Raw genomic sequence first — 6,000 nt, 5'->3', positions numbered from 1 at the left:
TTTCGCGAATGATCTTAGCCAAAAGGCCGAGAAGCGATACCCATTGCTGAAATCAGAAACGATAATCTTGTTCTGGGATCGATCATCAAGGAATGGTTACCCATTACAGTAACCGCAACGTCATTTCTGCCTTATATCTCGAAACGGCCTGCACTATCCTTGGAGCAAATGTCAAGTGCTATCCCATGGAATAATTTTCTGGTTCATCTTTTGCTCTAAACACGCTATTATTAAGGCTATATTTCCCAAATTCTTCTTCTTCTGATTAAGTCTGCCTCCTTCAATAGACTGAAGATTCTTGCAGACTGGTGCTATTTACATTATAATACAATTTATTTACAGATATTTACAAGCACATAGAAAATTTGACGAAAAAACTTGCCACTGTGATCAACCGTTAGACGGTTTCGAAATGATCCCACAGATGGCGCTGAAACAATTTCTGACGACAGGGAATTCCAGTTCCTTACAGTTCTTGGGAAGAACGAATGGCGATGCGATTCAGTTCTCGAATATGGTACCTGATAGGAGTGTGGTTGCGAGGCTCTCGTTAACTGAGTAGCCTGTTTGATAATATAGTCCTGTGCTGAAAGAGGAGTGAGATTATTGTGTATTTTGTACATCATAATTAGCCTGTCATTTTCTCTGCGCTGTTCCAGAGTGGTCCAATTAAGTTCTTGTAGCATTTTGGTGACACTCGAGGTGTTATGGTAGCGATTTAAAGTGAATCGCGCAGCTCTTCTCTGGACCATTTCCACTTGGTGGATTAGGTTCTTGGTAGATGGGTCCCAAGCTGTGGAAGCATACTCAACAATTGGTCGAACCAACGTTTTGTAAGCTCTGGCTTTAACATCAGAAGATTTTATGCGAAGATTGCGTTTTAGAAATGCAAGCACGTTATTGGCTTTATTGACAGTATTGTTGATGTGTTGGGTCCACTTCAAATCAGAAGTGACGGTTACACCCAAGTACTTCACGGATTCAACATATTCAAGAGGGGCGTTATTTAGATGATACACGTGTTGCACCTTACTTCTTTTCCTGGATATTGTCAAAACCTTACACTTATCTGTGTTCAAATCCATCATCCATTTTTTCGCCCAGTCACCAATTTTGTTTAGGTCCTCTTGAAGATTTTGCGTATGATGTTGATTGTCGATGGTCATGTAAGAAATTGCATCATCGGCAAAAAGGCGAACCTTTGACGCGAGACCATCAGGTAAGTCATTGATGTAAAGTAGAAAGAGGCAAGGCCCAAGAACCGACCCCTGAGGCACTCCAGATCCCGCTACTGAAGAAGATTTAATACCATCCAAAACAACCCTCTGACTTCTTCCATTGAGAAAACTTTGAATCCATTTAAGATTTTTCCCCCTGATACCGTAGTAGTCCAGTTTACGTAAAAGCCGCTCATGTCCAACCTTGTCAAAAGTTTTTGAAAAATCCATGACTATAACATCCGTTTGACGCCCTGCATCCAAGTTCCTATGTAAATTGCTTGTGAAACCAAGTAATTGTTGTTCACATGACATGTTCTTACGGAAGCCATATTGCAGGGGGAAAATGATGTTATTTTCGTCCCCGTGCTTCATAATTTTGCTGGCTAAAACGTGCTCCATTAGTTTACAGCAAATACATGTCAGCGAAATGGGGCGGTAGTTTACAGGAGTAGATCGATTACCTTTCTTGTAGACTGGTACAACATTTGCTTCACGCCAATCATTTGGTATTTCACTTAATTCATATGACAATCGGAATATATTGCAAAGAATTGGAGCCAGAATTTTTGCCAGCTGCTTCAAGACTCGTGGAGTTATACCATCCGGTCCAGGGGCCTTGCATGTCTTCAAACCACAAAGCAACTTCTCTACACCCTTTGATGTAAACAAAATATCCTCCATTTCTTCAAAGTCTGAGGTTTCCGGTAGTAAGTCATTCGGTATGGGAGTTTCCTTGGTGAAAACACTTTTGAACTGTTGGTTCAATGCTTCATCTTTTGCAATTGGATCAGTAATCGTAATACCATCACTTTTCAGTTCTCTTATTCCTGTATTATCAGTCCTGTTGTGCTTGATGAAGCCCCAAAATCCTCTCAAATTCTTCATCGATAGAAAAAAGAGATTCCACATAATTCCAATAAGCCCTCCTTAGCTCCTGTTGCAGTGATTTCTTAACTGCTTTCAACTCTTCCTCCAATTGAAAAGGGACTACCCCGTGGTTTCTCAATTTCATGTTCCCACTTTTTTTGTTCAACCTATCTCTCCTTTTGATCAACCTTTTAATCTTGTTTGAAATCCAAGGTATGTCATTCTTTTTGGATGTCATCTTATGTCGAACAAACTCTGTCATTCCCTTCTCTATTCCATTTTTTAACATAACCCATGCCTCATTCACTGAGCAAAAGTCAAGCTCATCTTCAATTTCCTTGCCTACACCTTGCATGAAATCAGCAAATTTCTCCCAATCCGCTTTGCTGTAGATGTTGATTTTCCTTCTTACTAGCTTCTGGCGAGTTGGACAACCAGCAATCGTGAGAATTGGGCAATCATGATCTGAAATGCCTGGTACAACTGAGACATCAGTGACTAACGTTGGATTATTTACTAGGAATAGATCAAGGACGTTTTCTTTCCTGGTTGTTTCCGTAACTACCTGCGTTAACCCATGGTCATCAAGCATAGAACCAAAAGCATGATGAAGCGCTGGGTGATGACATGCTTTCACCTGTCTTGTTTCCCAATCCCATCCAGGTAGGTTAAAATCACCTCCTATGACTACCATATGATCGCGATTCAATTTACACAGGGATCGTTGAAGCTCTGCAAGACTCTCTTCGTCATTTTCATGAGGCCTGTAGTACGCAGCTATATGTAGAGTCTTAGATCCCGCCATATTTAATTTACACCAGAAAAAAAAATTGTAGAAACTGAGTCTGTCTTTTCTATATCACTCTGACTAGGTAATGTGTCATGCGCACTGATTCACTCAGAACATACTAGTAATCAATGAGCGACGGCTCTCCATGCAAATCGCGAATCGCGGAAATATGAATAGTCACTATCGCCCTTCAACCATTAGGAGAGCTAGAATTTGTGACGTCACCACGTGCCGTGTTAAACCTCGATGCCAGACAGACAGGCAGAGAGGCAAACGTCATGCGATCGTTGCGGTTATTCTCTTGCAAACGCCGTGTGGGGCGCCCTATCTTTGGTTTCCATGCATGTGCCATTTACATTTTCTAACCCTTTGTTTTCTTACTTTAATCTTATTTTCATTGGCTAGCAAATAACAAAATCAAAGAATAACATCACTTTTTTAACAGTATTTTTATTATAACTGTTATAAATGGAATCATCAACATCATCAGCATCTTTATTAATTTTATCCCAATTCAAAAAGATGAAAGTTAACATTTCTCTTTTGGGCTTGGTCATGGTATCAGGCGCGCCTATGAGTGGTTTGAAAGAAAGTTTCACCATCTTTTCCATTGCAAAAATAGGACCAGGGAATCCTGACGAGGTCCATAGAATGAATAATGATGATGGCAATTAGAAACCGTTGAAAGGATCCACAAAGACAAGGATTGTAAAGATTCAAGGGGTCAGTTCTAAAAATTAGAACTCGCTGAAATCAAAGACTGAGATATCAAAGACTATGACAAAAGGAAGTGCTCCTCCCCACTGAGTATCAATTAGTATTTTTGATATCTAAAGAAAGAAGACCCAGACTCAAAAAGACAGAGGGGGTGGGGGGAGAAGATTGAGATTTAAGCGAAAGCATTTGAGAGTTGCAGTATATACAATGGAACATTTTCAAGGAATTCTAAGAAATTGTTGCGGTGAGAGATGGAAGAGCGAGAGATAGAAACAAAGTCAGATTCTTTCTTTGGATTATTATTACCCCCTTGGGGGTGGGCCGATCCCGGAGGTACTGCAATACCGGGCCAACCCGTGGCCAGGATGGAACAAGCCCCTATTCCATGGCCTCGGTACAAAAATCAGATTAATATACAAGCGACTCGATGAGTCGCGTTTCAGATATTAAGCTGAAAAGAACAGATACTTTTCTTTCAAGTTTATTCAATCTTTTTCATATGTACATATTTACAACGGCAAGAATGATAATTATATACAATAAGAAAAAGACATACAATAACTCATTTGATTTTTTTTTTTAACACAACCTACCATTGGCCTCTACCCCAAGTCATACATTATTTACATAAATTGCTGTATTTCTCAAGCTGTTGGGCCAGTTGACCGAGAGTCCGCGAGACCGAAGGTACACAGCAGCCTCCCGTAGACACACACACAGACATTCCACATGCACGCTCACGCAATCACCTTAGAAACATCCGATAAACCTACGATCTCGCGCCCGCTCGGCCAGCTGGGTTAAGGTGTTTAACACCAATTCCATCAAAGTTAAATTTAACTTCATTATTCACCAAACAACAAAAGGATTTTCCCTCAACCCAAATATTCTTGAACTTTTCCCGAGGCCAACGTATCAGATCAACTAAAATACGTAAACGATTTCATCCTTAATTTTTTCAAGTAACAGATCATCTGAAATAAAATCTTTTTCAAAAACATATGTACATCTACGATTCCAAATCAATTTTTGTACAACCACACAGAGAAACCATATACGAGCCCAAACCGAAGCCTCTAACTTAGAAGACGGAGTACCAAAAAGAAATAAATCACTATCAAAAGAAATCCCCGAACCTAGCAAACGGAGAGATACCGAGTGCACCCAACATAAAATCTTATACACGGAACTACACTCCCAAAGAATATGTACAATACTTTCTTCCCTGCGACAAAAGGAACATTTCCCATCCCCAATTCCCCAACGTAAAAGTTTTGCCCGTGTACATAAAGCCCCATGAACAACCCGCCACCTAAATGATTTCAACATATTACATAACAAAGAATGGTGTGACATCCGCCAGATCGTCGGCCAGCTCCGGGTCGGAGCTGACACGACGACCCTGGGGATGTCCGCAGGTGGAACAAGAAAAGAAATAATATCACGAATACATTTACAAGTGTAAACGAAATTCTTATTGCACATGAATGATTTAACAATAAGTCCCCACGCACTTTGATACGAGGCAGACAACTCAGTGCCGTGGGGAACAGAATTCGACCAGAGAAAAGGAAACATAATTCGAAGTCTGCAAGCTAAGAAATACCGAAAGAACAGAAAATTGCACGAAGATACATCTGCACCAGAAAGAAACGGAAACAAATTACGAACAAATTATGCCTTCATTTTAAATACCAAATTATGTAACTCCAATCCACCTGCCACGAAATCCAAAGTAAACACATGCCTATAGCGACCAACTCAGTTTTCTTACCCCAAATAAATTCAAAAACAACCTTTAAAATCTCCTTAAAGAAATCGTCTGTTGGAACATAAACTCGGGCAGCATAATAAAACAATGAAAATATACACGAATCAATAATCCCAACCTTCCCTAGTAACGAAAGACCCCTATTTTTCCAAACTGATAATTTCTTTTTTGCTCTATCCCTAATTCTTTCCAAAACAACTGAGTACAAAAGTCCCTCCTAAACCAAATACCGTTAATCTTAATTTTATCCTCCACCCAATTTATCCCCCTCGTAACTTCCTCCCGACAAACCCCCCCATTTTGAACCCGTGAGTTTTATTCAAATTAAGAGACGCCCCAGTAGCTTTTTCAAACAACTCAAAAGACCGAAAGAAATTGATAACATCCATCTGTGATGAAGCGACACAGGTCGCATCATCTGCATATTGTAACAACTTAATTGACTTCCCACCCCCTCCCGGAACATGAAGACCCCTAATCCCCCCATGTGACAAAATATATCTAGCAAGTGGTTCAATAAACAAAACATACAAAATCGGTGATAACGGACAACCTGGTCTAACCACCCTTTTGAAGTTTGAAGTTTGAAGTTTGAAGTTTATTAGCAACAACATTTGAACATGTACATTTTCAAT

The 6,000-nt window shown here is 40.0% G+C and overlaps 1 pseudogene; it reads right to left on the bottom strand.

Moving 5' to 3' along the window:
* Positions 1-3,905: 3,905 nt before the first annotated feature.
* On the bottom strand, positions 3,906-4,124 carry LOC140246393 (U2 spliceosomal RNA; annotated as a pseudogene).
* Between the last annotated feature and the right edge of the window lie 1,876 nt (positions 4,125-6,000).

Source organism: Diadema setosum, chromosome 2, assembly GCF_964275005.1.
Source record: "Diadema setosum chromosome 2, eeDiaSeto1, whole genome shotgun sequence".
Lineage (NCBI taxonomy): Eukaryota > Metazoa > Echinodermata > Echinoidea > Diadematoida > Diadematidae > Diadema > Diadema setosum.
This window is presented reverse-complemented; position numbering and strand designations above follow the sequence as displayed.